The sequence below is a fragment of the Carassius gibelio genome, chromosome A10 (genome assembly GCF_023724105.1).
Source record: "Carassius gibelio isolate Cgi1373 ecotype wild population from Czech Republic chromosome A10, carGib1.2-hapl.c, whole genome shotgun sequence".
In the NCBI taxonomy this organism is placed as follows: Eukaryota; Metazoa; Chordata; class Actinopteri; order Cypriniformes; family Cyprinidae; genus Carassius; species Carassius gibelio.
In genome coordinates, this window is record NC_068380.1 from 22,846,181 (window position 1) to 22,862,674 (window position 16,494).

The window sequence follows — 16,494 nt, forward strand, 5'->3', positions numbered from 1 at the left end:
CCTGGTATTCCTAGGCAGTCTCTCATCCAAGTACTAACCAGACCTAAGCCTGGTAAGATTCAGAGATCGGGCATTGACTCTTTTTTTTTTTTTTGCAAGATTATTATATAAATCGTGAAATTTTCCAAAAAGTTTAAAGCACCTGGTATTCCCAGGCAGTCTCCCATCCATGTACTAACCAGTCCCAAACCTGCTAATATTCAGAGATCGGGCATTGACTCTATTTTTTGGCAAAATTATTATATACTAAGTGAAAAGTTTCCAAAAAGCTTACAGCACCTGGTATTCCCAGGCGGTCTCCCATCCAAGTACTAACCAGGCCCAAACCTGCTTAGCTTCAGAGAGCAGACGAGACCGGGCATAGCCAGGTTGGTATGGCTGTAAGCGAAAAATGCTGCAAAGAGAGGGCTATTTAAAGATCAGCCCATCTAATCGCCAGTATATTATATAAGTAGGAAAGAAACCCAAAAGCTTAAAGCACCTGGTATTCCTAGGCAGTCTCTCATCCAAGTACTAACCAGACCTAAACCTGGTAAGATTCAGAGATCGGGCATTGACTCTTTTTTTTTTTTGTTTTGCAAGATTATTATATAAATCGTGAAATTTTCCAAAAAGTTTAAAGCACCTGGTATTCCCAGGCAGTCTCCCATCCATGTACTAACCAGGCCCAAACCTGCTAATATTCAGAGATCGGGCATTGACTTTTTTTTTTTTTTTTTTGGCAAGATTATTATATAAATCGTGAAATTTTCCAAAAAGTTTAAAGCACCTGGTATTCCCAGGCAGTCTCCCATCCATGTACTTACCAGGCCCAAACCTGCTAATATTCAGAGATCGGGCATTGACTCTATTTTTTGTCAAAATTATTATATACTAAGTGAAAAGTTTCCAAAAAGCTTACAGCACCTGGTATTCCCAGGCGGTCTCCCATCCAAGTACTAACCAGGCCCAAACCTGCTTAGCTTCCGAGAGCAGACGAGATCGGGCATAGCCAGGTTGGTATGGCCGTAAGCGAAGACTGCTGCAAAGAGAGGGCTATTTAAAGACCAGCCCATCTAATCGTCAGTACATTATATAAGTAGGAAAGAAAACCCAAAAGCTTAAAGCACCTGGTATTCCTAGGCAATCTCTCATCCAAGTACTAACCAGACCTAAACCTGGTAAGATTCAGAGATCGGGCATTGACTCTTTTTTTTTTTTTTTTTTGCAAGATTATTATATAAATCGTGAAATTTTCCAAAAAGTTTAAAGCACCTGGTATTCCCAGGCAGTCTCCCATCCATGTACTAACCAGGCCCAAACCTGCTAATATTCAGAGATCGGGCATTGACTCTATTTTTTGGCAAAATTATTATATACTAAGTGAAAAGTTTCCAAAAAGCTTACAGCACCTGGTATTCCTAGGCGGTCTCCCATCCAAGTACTAACCAGGCCCAAACCTGCTTAGCTTCCGAGAGCAAACGAGATTTTTTTTTTTTTTTTTTTTTTTATTATAAAAAATTTACATTCATTTAATTTGTTTCATACAGTTACAATCCATGACATTATTATTCATATTTCCCCCATAGCCAGTTTACACCATTTTCTTTCATTTCCAACATTGGATTCCCTCTTACAATCATTTCTATAAAATCATCCTCTTTGTTTTCCATTGAGAAATAATTTCATAACAGTCTCACAGAGTATTCCATCCTGTTTTTAAAGATTATCCACACATCAACATTTTTCCCATCATATTTCGCCATGTTTCTTCTCAACCATATTACATACTTTGCTATTGTTACACATAAATTAAAGGTATACATATTGCAGTCATTATGACCAAATAAAAACATTGTTTCCCACTTCTTTTGGTCCTCATCATACTTCCCCTCCAAAATTTCTTTTGCAATTTCCTTCATTTTTCTCATAAAATCATCTAACCTTTCACAATAAAAAAAAAACAGATGTAACAGTCCTTCCTTTTCTTTCATACACACTTTACACTTTGCATCATTTTGAATTCCTATTTTATGTAATCTCATCTCTGTTAATATACAATTGTGTCTCAATAAATAATTAAAATTCTCTAAAATTGGTTCCATATATTTCAACCTCACGTTTCCCCAAATTTCATTTTCATTTAAGTCATCATATCTTTCTTTCCAGTAGTTCAAAGCTACTGGTTTTGTAAAAGCGATAGACCTAAAAATACTATACACATTCCTTACTTTGCATAAATTAAAATGAACGTTTTCCCCATTTAACCTTTTAAAAAATACATCTGGAAATTCATTCTCATCCCCACTCTCATAGTTTTCAATTCTTTCAATCCAGTCCTTTGGTATCGCTTTCTTTAAATCCTCATATTGTCCTTCTAACTTCCTTCTCCACGCCCTTTTGCCCCCCTCTCTCAATGCATCCACAACTGCCTGTAAAGGTACATAACCCTCTATCACCTCATACAATAGATCTTTTATTTGTCTCAAACCACAATCCCACCATTCTTTATAATACATGACCTTACCGTCCCTTATGATATTCGGATTTAAAAACAATGGTTGTTCTAAAAGCTGGGCCCTTCCTTTAGGTAAAATCAGTACATTTTCTAAAAATTCCCCCCATGATTCCAAAACCTCCACATAAAAACATGGCAGACCTTTTAACATCCAGCTTTTCATTTTCATCCATAAAACATTACATCCCATATTACATTTTTCCAGGTAATATTCCATGACTCTTTTCCAAATTACATCACTTTTGCTCTCTAGAAACTTCTGAACTGTTTTAATTCTCAGCGTTCTCATTCTTAAAAATGGATCTAAAAGTCCCAATCCTCCCTCCTTTAGGTTTCCAAGTAATGTATCATATGCAATCTTAGCCCTTCCATTTCCCCATAAAAACTTTAAAACCAATTCTTTCATTTTTTTGTAGTACAGATGAGGCAATGGGGTTACTCCCAACACATACCAGACTTTCGACAGCATCAATGAATTTATAATTAAAACTTTCCCCCTTAGCTTTAAATCTCTCATTTGCCAAAATCTCAGTCTTTTTCCAATTCCATTTAAAACACCTTCCCAATTCAAAGTGTCTGCCTTATTAGAATCAATACCAACCCACAACCCCAAAATCTTGATGTGCTGCATTTCCTCCTTGAATTGTATATGCTGCGGTATTTCCTCTACTCTGCCAATCCTCATACACACACTTTTCCCCACATTTACTTTGGCTCCCGACCCTTTACAATATCTTTCTAAAATCCCCATTGCCCTATCAATACTTTGGATGTCTTCTACCAACAAGGTTGTATCATCTGCATACTGATACACTGCTTCTCTTTGGAAATGGTTCTTTATTTGTATTCCTTTGATTTCTCTGTCTGCCTTAATAGCCAAACCAAGTGGCTCGGCTACCAGAGAGTAAAGTAAGGCAGACAGTGGGCATCCTTGCCTGATCGACCTTGTTGGTTGAAAACAATCCGTTAAAAAACCATTGCATTTTATGCATGTTAACACATCTGAGTAAAAAATCCAAATCCATTTTCTAAAATTTTCTCCAAAACCAAAAGCCTTAAGAACATCAAATAAAAACTCATGCTCTACCCTGTCAAATGCCTTTTCTAAATCCAGACTTATTAAAAATCCCCCCTTTCCCTTCTCCTTCATATAATAAATTGTGTCTCTTATACTTTTAACCACATCTACTATATCTCTTCCTTGCACCCCGTATGCCTGTGTTGTTTTTATTATTTTTGGTAAAACCTTTTTTAATCTGTTTGCTAATACTTTTGCTAATATTTTAAAATCTGTATTCAACATGGATATAGGTCTAAAATTTTTAAGATCTTTCGGATTACCGCTTTTTTTGTAAATCATTTTTACCATGCCTATCTTCATTTTTTCACTCAACACCCCCTTCTTGAAAATTTCTTCAAAAACTTCTTTTAAAATTGGCACTAACATTTCTCTAAAAGTTTTATAAAATTCATTAGTCAAACCATCCACACCAGGGCTCTTTCCAGGTTTTAACTGTTGAATTGCAATATCTATTTCTTCTTCCTTAATTTCTTCATCACACAAAATCCTGTCCTCACCTGTTAACTTAGATTTAATTTGTTTAATCAAAAACTCCTCATCATTTTTTCCTATACCTTGTCCCTTAAACATGTCCATGTAATATTGCTTTACTGTTTTCAAAATTTCTTTAGTTTCTGTTTATATTTCCCCTTTTTTATTTAAGACTTCTTTCAATAGATCAGCCTTCTGCCTATTTTGTTCTAAATTAAAGAAAAATTTTGTGCATCTTTCTCCCTCTACTGCATATTTTGCTTTACTTCTTATAATTGCACCCTTACATTTTTCCTCTTCTAATATCTTTAATTTATCTTGTAGCATTATTATTTTTTCAATTTCCTCTTTTCCATTGCTTTCTGACACTTTACTTAACTCATTATTCAGGAGTTTGGTTAATTCGGTTTCCTTCTGTCTTTCTAATTTTCTGACATTTTTGCTGTATTCTATTGAAAATGTCTTTATTTCCCACTTAACACTATCCCACCATACTCTTTTCTCTTCCCTATACATTCTATTAATTTTGCTTTCTTCCACAATCCCTTTAATACTTTCCTGATATGCATTACTCTTTAAAATCTTTGCATTTAAAACCCACACTCCCCCTCCCCTTTTCACACTTGAAGAATCTAATGTAAAAAATAAGAGAGAATGATCACTAAGACCAACTCGTTTATAATAAACATTAGTAATATTCCCTTGCATTTCCTCTGTACATAAAATATAATCAATCCTACTTTGTTTCAGTTCTTTTAAAACAAATTGTCTTCTTGAAAATTGCCTACTCGTTCTATTTCTTTCTCTCCACACATCAATCAATTTAAAATCCCCCATCAGTTTGTTCAACTCCTCCCTTCCCTTATCAGTCTTAAAAACCATATTACTTGCTAAGTCTAATTCTGTAAAAACAGTATTAAAATCACCCATTAAAATCACCCTTTCATTAATTCTTACATTTGCAGATATTGTTTTAAAAAATTCCACCTTTTGCTTTTCTTCATTTGGAGCATGTATGTTACATATTGTACATCTCTCATTTCCTTTTTCTATTTCAACAGCTAAACATTTCCCTGCTCCATCATTAAACACCACACTTTCTTTTTCACACACCTCTCTTCTTATTAAAATAGCAACCCCTTTCCCAGTTTTCTCTGTACCATTATTACAATGTATATTCCCATCCCATAAATTTTCAAACCTTTTAACACAATAATTTTTCCAATTCGTTTCTTGTAATACAAATACATCCACCCCTCTACATAATTCCCTCATATTTTCAAATTTCTCCACATCCATTAAACCTCGTGCATTAAATGAAACAACTCTTAAAAACATAAAAACAATATAAAATAAATAATTAAAACATTTCATTTTTTTTTCAGTCATGCTCCATATCTCTCAGTACATCAAATCTGTTCTCACAACCCTCCTTGTCTTTTAATATTCCTTGCCTTAAAAATCTTTTCTTTGCAATGTCTATATTGGGTGTTACCTTTAAAGTTCTTCTTCTTTGTATTCCTTCTCGTTCTTTCCTACGTTTCTCTTCTCCTTTTCTCTCCATTCTCCTCTCCTGATAACCTTCCTCGTCATTTTGTTGTTCCCCATGTTCCTCGCTCATATCCATAGTCTTTTGCACAGTCCATTGAGATGTTGTTATTTCTCCATCTAGTTCTTTCTTCTTTTCTCCTGTGTCCCCCTGATGTTCTTTCTCTCCATTGTCCTCTCTCAGTCCACAGTGTTTCTCTTCTCCTTTTCTCTCCATTCTCCCCTCCTGATAATCTTCCTCATTGTTTTTTTGTTCCTCCTGTTCTTTGCTTATTTCAATGGTCCTTTGCACCGTCCCTTGTGATATTGTTTTTTCTCCATCATTTTCTTTTTCCTCTCCTCCTGTGTCTGCTTGATGTTCTTCCTCTTCATTTTCCTCTCCCAGTCCACAATCTTCCATCTCCTTGTTTAAAACATTGTCCATCTCGGTTTCCCTCTGCTTTTGCCCACCCACATTAACAACCATATCTGTTTCTTGTTCACTACTATTTTCTCCCTCCCCCATCCAACATTCGCACCTCACCAACACTTTCCTACATTCCGGGCACTTCACTGCATTGCAGCTTCTTGCCAAGTGCCCCTGCTCTTTGCACTGGTAACAAATAAAGTCCGGGCAATCTTTAAATACATGTCCTGGATCCATACACAATCTACAGGTTTTCACCTGCCGATCGTGTATAATCCGAAAGTACTGTGTGCCCTCAGCAGTCTCAAACTTGCTGCTATATGGTAGAGATACAACTTCCTTTGGGAACCTGACCTTTACATATCTCGTACCATCTGCTATTTCAGTACCCGGATATGTTCTTCTCTTAATGTTGGTTGAGGGAGTTACACCCCATGCCTCCAATTTATCTAATATATCCTGGTCATCAACATATGCAGGCAAATGCATAAAAGAAACAACATATTCTCTTACTTGTAGCTTTCTAATCTCACAAAATTGTTGCTTGATTCTTAGTCCATCCTCTAGCTTTTCACACTCCTCCTCATTTGATAATGTGATCTCGAATTCTTTGCCTTGTCTTGGTCTTATCGCCAAAATCTTTCCTCCTCCAATTTTTTCATTCACTTCTTTGATAATATCCTGCACCGATCCATCTCTCACCTCTGCCAGATCCACAATTACAGTTGCTTCCTTTGAATAAATAATCATTTTCTTTGCCTCGTTGTATCCAAGCCGTTGTCCTGTAGTGTTTTCCGTGTCAAAGTCCCTGCATCTTTCTCCTGCCATTTCCTTGTTCATTTCCATGTAATCAGTCCAATTTTGAAAAAATAACAAAACAAAACCTCCAAAAATAAAAATCCTCCCCAGACAGCCTAGGCTGCTGGGAAGTGTTTGAACTTAAAAACAAAACAAAACAGAAAAACAGAAAAAAAAGCTAACTTTAAACAAAAAATGGGTTTACAAACAACAATGGTGAGCCTACTCTCACCCACTACTGCCACCTCACTTCCTGCTAGCACTCTATAGTTGCCAGGTTGGTATGGCCGTAAGCGAAGACTGCTGCAAAGAGAGGGCTATTTAAAGACCAGCCCATCTAATCGTCAGTACATTATATAAGTAGGAAAGAAAACCCAAAAGCTTAAAGCACCTGGTATTCCTAGGCAGTCTCTCATCCAAGTACTAACCAGACCTAAGCCTGGTAAGATTCAGAGATCGGGCATTGACTCTTTTTTTTTTTTTTGCAAGATTATTATATAAATCGTGAAATTTTCCAAAAAGTTTAAAGCACCTGGTATTCCCAGGCAGTCTCCCATCCATGTACTAACCAGTCCCAAACCTGCTAATATTCAGAGATCGGGCATTGACTCTATTTTTTGGCAAAATTATTATATACTAAGTGAAAAGTTTCCAAAAAGCTTACAGCACCTGGTATTCCCAGGCGGTCTCCCATCCAAGTACTAACCAGGCCCAAACCTGCTTAGCTTCAGAGAGCAGACGAGACCGGGCATAGCCAGGTTGGTATGGCTGTAAGCGAAAAATGCTGCAAAGAGAGGGCTATTTAAAGATCAGCCCATCTAATCGCCAGTATATTATATAAGTAGGAAAGAAACCCAAAAGCTTAAAGCACCTGGTATTCCTAGGCAGTCTCTCATCCAAGTACTAACCAGACCTAAACCTGGTAAGATTCAGAGATCGGGCATTGACTCTTTTTTTTTTTTTGTTTTGCAAGATTATTATATAAATCGTGAAATTTTCCAAAAAGTTTAAAGCACCTGGTATTCCCAGGCAGTCTCCCATCCATGTACTAACCAGGCCCAAACCTGCTAATATTCAGAGATCGGGCATTGACTTTTTTTTTTTTTTTTTTGGCAAGATTATTATATAAATCGTGAAATTTTCCAAAAAGTTTAAAGCACCTGGTATTCCCAGGCAGTCTCCCATCCATGTACTTACCAGGCCCAAACCTGCTAATATTCAGAGATCGGGCATTGACTCTATTTTTTGTCAAAATTATTATATACTAAGTGAAAAGTTTCCAAAAAGCTTACAGCACCTGGTATTCCCAGGCGGTCTCCCATCCAAGTACTAACCAGGCCCAAACCTGCTTAGCTTCCGAGAGCAGACGAGATCGGGCATAGCTTTTTTTTTTTTTTTTTTTTTTTTTTTTTATTCAATAATTTCACATTTGACATATACATAAATTCCAATGCGTGTCACATCATTATCATATTCACTCATTCTATATTCATTATTGAATTTCACCCTCCATTATACACTTATACTTACAATCCTTATTATCCAGGCATATTTATCATATGTTCTTTAAAGCATTGCAGAACTCTAGCATTGTTCCCCGTAAACCATATCATTCGCTATATCCAGTCTACTAAAAACTGTATTAAAATCTCCCATTACAATAATATTTTCCCATTTCCCCATCTGACCATTTAAATCCTTAAAAAACATTTTCTTTTCTGCCTCTTCATTTGGCGCATGTACATTACACACAAAAACATTTTCCCCTCCTATAACCATTTTCACAATAATACATTTCTCTCCATTATCCCGATATATGATTTCAACATCATCATTCATGTGTCTTTTACATAAAACCGCAACGCCTTTCCCAATCCCCCCACCATTGTTATAATAAATTCCTCCTCTCCAACTTCTTTTAAAACATTCAATCATTTCATCTTTCCAAAATGTTTCTTGTAATAATATCACATCAGCTTTTTTGCATAGCGCTTTCATTTTCCCAAATTTATCAATTTTTGTTAAACCCCTCACATTGATTGAAACAAAACAAAGAGCCATTAACAACAAAACATTCATTTTTCATACTTTTCTCCCACATTCTCCATTAAAACTCCATCTTCATTTGTACCTGAGTTTCTTCTCCTTCTCTGTCCTTTTTCTCTACTTTCTCCTACATATGTTTTGGTGTCCAATATTCCTCTCTTCATTCCCCTCCTCAGCTCCTCCAAATTTACTTCTATGCATTCCTCTACTTGCTCCTTCTCCTTTTTTTCCTCCTGTCTTTCTTTTATTATAACATCCACCGGACCCCTACACCCCTCTATCATATGTTCCACCATTTCAAACCCCTCTCTTCTCTCCAACTCCTTATCCCCCCCCTTTTCCTGCTCCTGACTTTTACTATCATTCAGAGACCCATCTTCCTCTCCCTCATTTATGACTATTTCCATACTCTCCATATTCTCCTCTGGTTCACCATGTTCAGTTTTATCATTTGTATCTTCTTCATGTTCACTTTCACAGTCACACCTTATGAATACTTTCCCACAATCCAGACATTTATCAGCTTTACAGTCTTTCGCGAAATGCCCTTGCTCAAAGCATTCATAACATTTGAAATCAGGACAGTCCCTGAAAATGTGTCCTGCCTGCATACACATCCGACATAGTTTTTGCTGTCCATCATGTATGACCCTAAAGTACTGAGTGCCATCTGCCGTTTCAAATTTAGCACTATAGGGTAGTGATGTTACCTCTTTTGGAAATTTAACCTTCACATACCTCGTTCCATCAGCAATGTTTGTTCCAGGATAGACTCTTCTCTTTATTTTTGTCATTGGATTAACTCCCCAAAACTTCAATTTGTTCTCAATCACTTCATCCTCCAAGTATGCAGGCAAGTGAAGAAAAGACACAATATGTTCCTTTACCTCCAGCCTCCTTATTTCGAAGAATTGACTTTTTATTTCCATTCCATCCAATAATACATCACAAAGTTCTGCATCTTCCACAGTCAACTCATATTCCTCCCCATACTTTGGTCTCACTGCCAGCAATTTACCAAATCCAATCTTCTCTGAAACTACTTTAATGATATCCACAGCTTTTACCTCCTTATTTCCTTTTAAGTCCAACACCACCGTTGCTTCTTTCAGATAATCCACTCTTTGCTTGATTCCCCTCTGTGCTCCATGATCCATATTTCCTCCATTTGCCTCTCTTGATGATCTATCTGCTCCATGTGGTTCCAAGCGTTCTTCTAGTCCTCCTGCCATTGCCAGATCTTTACCATGTGGTCCATCCATTTTTGTAAACAAAAAAAGCACAAACAAAAGCTTGCCTCCAAGCAGATAAACTGCTTGGAGCTTAAACGTGGGCTTTTTTCCAAAACAAACCCAAATCTCCTCCCACAGAATAAACAGAAAAAAGTAAAATACAAAATAAAGCTTTAGAAGAGCCTTTCTCTTCCAACTGCAATCAGACACACCTTCCCAATCACTCTCTATCGCCGCCAGGTTGGTATGGCCGTAAGCGAAGACTGCTGCAAAGAGAGGGCTATTTAAAGACCAGCCCATCTAATCGTCAGTACATTATATAAGTAGGAAAGAAAACCCAAAAGCTTAAAGCACCTGGTATTCCTAGGCAGTCTCTCATCCAAGTACTAACCAGACCTAAGCCTGGTAAGATTCAGAGATCGGGCATTGACTCTCTTTTTTTTTTTTTTTTTTTTGCAAGATTATTATATAAATCGTGAAATTTTCCAAAAAGTTTAAAGCACCTGGTATTCCCAGGCAGTCTCCCATCCATGTACTAACCAGGCCCAAACCTGCTAATATTCAGAGATCGGGCATTGACTCTATTTTTTGTCAAAATTATTATATACTAAGTGAAAAGTTTCCAAAAAGCTTACAGCACCTGGTATTCCCAGGCGGTCTCCCATCCAAGTACTAACCAGGCCCAAACCTGCTTAGCTTCCGAGAGCAGACGAGATCGGGCATAACCAGGTTGGTATGGCCGTAAGCGAAGACTGCTGCAAAGAGAGGGCTATTTAAAGACCAGCCCATCTAATCGTCAGTACATTATATAAGTAGGAAAGAAAACCCAAAAGCTTAAAGCACCTGGTATTCCTAGGCAGTCTCTCATTCAAGTACTAACCAGACCTAAACCTGCTAAGATTCAGAGATCGGGCATTGACTCTTTTTTTTTTTTTTGCAAGATTATTATATAAATCGTGAAATTTTCCAAAGAGTTTAAAGCACCTGGTATTCCCAGGCAGTCTCCCATCCATGTACTAACAGGCCCAAACCTGCTAATATTCAGAGATCGGGCATTGACTCTATTTTTTGGCAAAATTATTATATACTAAGTGAAAAGTTTCCAAAAAGCTTACAGCACCTGGTATTCCCAGGCGGTCTCCCATCCAAGTACTAACTAGGCCCAAACCTGCTTAGCTTCGGAGAGCAGACGAGATCGGGCATAGCCAGGTTGGTATGGCCGTAAGCGAAGACTGCTGCAAAGAGAGGGTTATTTAAAGACCAGCCCATCTAATCGCCAGTACATTATATAAGTAGGAAAGAAAACCCAAAAGCTTAAAGCACCTGGTATTCCTAGGCAGTCTCTCATCCAAGTACTAAGCAGACCTAAGCCTGGTAAGATTCAGTGATCGGGCATTGACTCTTTTTTTTTTTTTTGCAAGATTATTATATAAATCGTGAAATTTTCCAAAAAGTTTAAAGCACCTGGTATTCCCAGGCAGTCTCCCATCCATGTACTAACCAGGCCCAAACCTGCTAATATTCAGAGATCGGGCATTGACTTTTTTTTTTTTTTTGGCAAGATTATTATATAAATCTTGAAATTTTCCAAAAAGTTTAAAGCACCTGGTATTCCCAGGCAGTCTCCCATCCATGTACTTACCAGGTCCAAACCTGCTAATGTTCAGAGATCGGGCATTGACTCTATTTTTTGTCAAAATTATTATATACTAAGTGAAAAGTTTCCAAAAAGCTTACAGCACCTGGTATTCCCAGGCGGTCTCCCATCCAAGTACTAACCAGGCCCAAACCTGCTTAGCTTCCGAGAGCAGACGAGATTTTTTTTTTTTTTTTTTTTTTTTTTATTATAAAAAATTTACATTCATTTAATTTGTTTCATACAGTTACAATCCATGACATTATTATTCATATTTCCCCCATAGCCAGTTTACACCATTTTCTTTCATTTCCAACATTGGATTCCCTCTTACAATCATTTCTATAAAATCATCCTCTTTGTTTTCCATTGAGAAATAATTCCATAACAGTCTCACAGAGTATTCCATCCTGTTTTTAAAAATTATCCACACATCAACATTTTTCCCATCATATTTCGCCATGTTTCTTCTCAACCATATTACATACTTTGCTATTGTTACACATAAATTAAAGGTATACATATTACAGTCATTATGACCAAATAAAAACATTGTTTCCCACTTCTTTTGGTCCTCATCATACTTCCCCTCCAAAATTTCTTTTGCAATTTCCTTCATTTTTCTCATAAAATCATCTAACCTTTCACAATAAAAAAACAGATGTAACAGTCCTTCCTTTTCTTTCATACACACTTTACACTTTGCATCATTTTGAATTCCTATTTTATGTAATCTCATCTCTGTTAATATACAATTGTGTCTCAATAAATAATTAAAATTCTCTAAAATTGGTTCCATATATTTCAACCTCACGTTTCCCCAAATTTCATTTTCATTTAAGTCATCATATCTTTCTTTCCAGTAGTTCAAAGCTACTGGTTTTGTAAAAGCGATAGACCTAAAAATACTATACACATTCCTTACTTTGCATAAATTAAAATGAACGTTTTCCCCATTTAACCTTTTAAAAAATACATCTGGAAATTCATTCTCATCCCCACTCTCATAGTTTTCAATTCTTTCAATCCAGTCCTTTGGTATCGCTTTCTTTAAATCCTCATATTGTCCTTCTAACTTCCTTATCCACGCCCTTTTGCCCCCCTCTCTCAATGCATCCACAACTGCCTGTAAAGGTACATAACCCTCTATCACCTCATACAATAGATCTTTTATTTGTCTCAAACCACAATCCCACCATTCTTTATAATACATGACCTTACCGTCCCTTATGATATTTGGATTTAAAAACAATGGTTGTTCTAAAAGCTGGGCCCTTCCTTTAGGTAAAATCAGTACATTTTCTAAAAATTCCCCCCATGATTCCAAAACCTCCACATAAAAACATGGCAGACCTTTTAACATCCAGCTTTTCATTTTCATCCATAAAACATTACATCCCATATTACATTTTTCCAGGTAATATTCCATGACTCTTTTCCAAATTACATCACTTTTGCTCTCTAGAAACTTCTGAACTGTTTTAATTCTCAGTGTTCTCATTCTTAAAAATGGATCTAAAAGTCCCAATCCTCCCTCCTTTATGTTTCCAAGTAATGTATCATATGCAATCTTAGCCCTTCCATTTCCCCATAAAAACTTTAAAACCAATTCTTTCATTTTTTTGTAGTACAGATGAGGCAATGGGGTTACTCCCAACACATACCAGACTTTCGACAGCATCAATGAATTTATAATTAAAACTTTCCCCCTTAGCTTTAAATCTCTAATTTGCCAAAATCTCAGTCTTTTTCCAATTCCATTTAAAACACCTTCCCAATTCAAAGTGTCTGCCTTATTAGAATCAATACCAACCCACAACCCCAAAATCTTGATGTGCTGCATTTCCTCCTTGAATTGTATATGCTGCGGTATTTCCTCTACTCTGCCAATCCTCATACACACACTTTTCCCCACATTTACTTTGGCTCCCGACCCTTTACAATATCTTTCTAAAATCCCCATTGCCCTATCAATACTTTGGATGTCTTCTACCAACAAGGTTGTATCATCTGCATACTGATACACTGCTTCTCTTTGGAAATGGTTCTTTATTTGTATTCCTTTGATTTCTCTGTCTGCCTTAATAGCCAAACCAAGTGGCTCGGCTACCAGAGAGTAAAGTAAGGCAGACAGTGGGCATCCTTGCCTGATCGACCTTGTTGGTTGAAAACAATCCGTTAAAAAACCATTGCATTTTATGCATGTTAACACATCTGAGTAAAAAATCCAAATCCATTTTCTAAAATTTTCTCCAAAACCAAAAGCCTTAAGAACATCAAATAAAAACTCATGCTCTACCCTGTCAAATGCCTTTTCTAAATCCAGACTTATTAAAAATCCCCCCTTTCCATTCTCCTTCATATAATAAATTGTGTCTCTTATACTTTTAACCACATCTACTATATCTCTTCCTTGCACCCCGTATGCCTGTGTTGTTTTTATTATTTTTGGTAAAACCTTTTTTAATCTGTTTGCTAATACTTTTGCTAATATTTTAAAATCTGTATTCAACATGGATATAGGTCTAAAATTTTTAAGATCTTTCGGATTACCGCTTTTTTTGTAAATCATTTTTACCATGCCTATCTTCATTTTTTCACTCAACACCCCCTTCTTGAAAATTTCTTCAAAAACTTCTTTTAAAATTGGCACTAACATTTCTCTAAAAGTTTTATAAAATTCATTAGTCAAACCATCCACACCAGGGCTCTTTCCAGGTTTTAACTGTTGAATTGCAATATCTATTTCTTCTTCCTTAATTTCTTCATCACACAAAATCCTGTCCTCACCTGTTAACTTAGATTTAATTTGTTTAATCAAAAACTCCTCATCATTTTTTCCTATACCTTGTCCCTTAAACATGTCCATGTAATATTGCTTTACTGTTTTCAAAATTTCTTTAGTTTCTGTTTCTATTTCCCCTTTTTTATTTAAGACTTCTTTCAATAGATCAGCCTTCTGCCTATTTTGTTCTAAATTAAAGAAAAATTTTGTGCATCTTTCTCCCTCTACTGCATATTTTGCTTTACTTCTTATAATTGCACCCTTACATTTTTCCTCTTCTAATATCTTTAATTTATCTTGTAGCATTATTATTTTTTCAATTTCCTCTTTTCCATTGCTTTCTGACACTTTACTTAACTCATTATTCAGGAGTTTGGTTAATTCGGTTTCCTTCTGTCTTTCTAATTTTCTGACATTTTTGCTGTATTCTATTGAAAATGTCTTTATTTCCCACTTAACACTATCCCACCATACTCTTTTCTCTTCCCTATACATTCTATTAATTTTGCTTTCTTCCACAATCCCTTTAATACTTTCCTGATATGCATTACTCTTTAAAATCTTTGCATTTAAAACCCACACTCCCCCTCCCCTTTTCACACTTGAAGAATCTAATGTAAAAAATAAGAGAGAATGATCACTAAGACCAACTCGTTTATAATAAACATTAGTAATATTCCCTTGCATTTCCTCTGTACATAAAATATAATCAATCCTACTTTGTTTCAGTTCTTTTAAAACAAATTGTCTTCTTGAAAATTGCCTACTCGTTCTATTTCTTTCTCTCCACACATCAATCAATTTAAAATCCCCCATCAGTTTGTTCAACTCCTCCCTTCCCTTATCAGTCTTAAAAACCATATTACTTGCTAAGTCTAATTCTGTAAAAACAGTATTAAAATCACCCATTAAAATCACCCTTTCATTAATTCTTACATTTGCAGATATTGTTTTAAAAAATTCCACCTTTTGCTTTTCTTCATTTGGAGCATGTATGTTACATATTGTACATCTCTCATTTCCTTTTTCTATTTCAACAGCTAAACATTTCCCTGCTCCATCATTAAACACCACACTTTCTTTTTCACACACCTCTCTTCTTATTAAAATAGCAACCCCTTTCCCAGTTTTCTCTGTACCATTATTACAATGTATATTCCCATCCCATAAATTTTCAAACCTTTTAACACAATAATTTTTCCAATTCGTTTCTTGTAATACAAATACATCCACCCCTCTACATAATTCCCTCATATTTTCAAATTTCTCCACATCCATTAAACCTCGTGCATTAAATGAAACAACTCTTAAAAACATAAAAACAATATAAAATAAATAATTAAAACATTTCATTTTTTTTTCAGTCATGCTCCATATCTCTCAGTACATCAAATCTGTTCTCACAACCCTCCTTGTCTTTTAATATTCCTTGCCTTAAAAATCTTTTCTTTGCAATGTCTATATTGGGTGTTACCTTTAAAGTTCTTCTTCTTTGTATTCCTTCTCGTTCTTTCCTACGTTTCTCTTCTCCTTTTCTCTCCATTCTCCTCTCCTGATAACCTTCCTCGTCGTTTTGTTGTTCCCCATGTTCCTCGCTCATATCCATAGTCTTTTGCACAGTCCATTGAGATGTTGTTATTTCTCCATCTAGTTCTTTCTTCTTTTCTCCTGTGTCCCCCTGATGTTCTTTCTCTCCATTGTCCTCTCTCAGTCCACAGTGTTTCTCTTCTCCTTTTCTCTCCATTCTCCCCTCCTGATAATCTTCCTCATTGTTTTTTTGTTCCTCCTGTTCTTTGCTTATTTCAATGGTCCTTTGCACCGTCCCTTGTGATATTGTTTTTTCTCCATCATTTTCTTTTTCCTCTCCTCCTGTGTCTGCTTGATGTTCTTCCTCTTCATTTTCCTCTCCCAGTCCACAATCTTCCATCTCCTTGTTTAAAACATTGTCCATCTCGGTTTCCCTCTGCTTTTGCCCACCCACATTAACAACCATA

General features: G+C 36.1%; 5 non-coding genes across 5 annotated transcripts; all 5 read right to left on the reverse strand.

The window, feature by feature from the left end:
* Window positions 1-267: 267 nt before the first annotated feature.
* LOC128021736 (5S ribosomal RNA) lies at window positions 268-386 on the reverse strand. The gene has a single exon (XR_008185670.1). It is a non-coding gene; the product is annotated as a 5S ribosomal RNA (ribosomal RNA).
* Window positions 387-894: 508 nt separating this feature from the next.
* LOC128021842 (5S ribosomal RNA) lies at window positions 895-1,013 on the reverse strand. The gene has a single exon (XR_008185766.1). It is a non-coding gene; the product is annotated as a 5S ribosomal RNA (ribosomal RNA).
* A 6,445-nt stretch (window positions 1,014-7,458) lies between these two features.
* Window positions 7,459-7,577, reverse strand: LOC128021737 (5S ribosomal RNA). Its single transcript, XR_008185671.1, has one exon. It is a non-coding gene; the product is annotated as a 5S ribosomal RNA (ribosomal RNA).
* Window positions 7,578-10,707: 3,130 nt separating this feature from the next.
* On the reverse strand, window positions 10,708-10,826 carry LOC128021784 (5S ribosomal RNA). Its single transcript, XR_008185723.1, has one exon. It is a non-coding gene; the product is annotated as a 5S ribosomal RNA (ribosomal RNA).
* Window positions 10,827-11,187: 361 nt separating this feature from the next.
* LOC128021776 (5S ribosomal RNA) lies at window positions 11,188-11,306 on the reverse strand. Its single transcript, XR_008185714.1, has one exon. It is a non-coding gene; the product is annotated as a 5S ribosomal RNA (ribosomal RNA).
* Window positions 11,307-16,494: the final 5,188 nt, after the last annotated feature.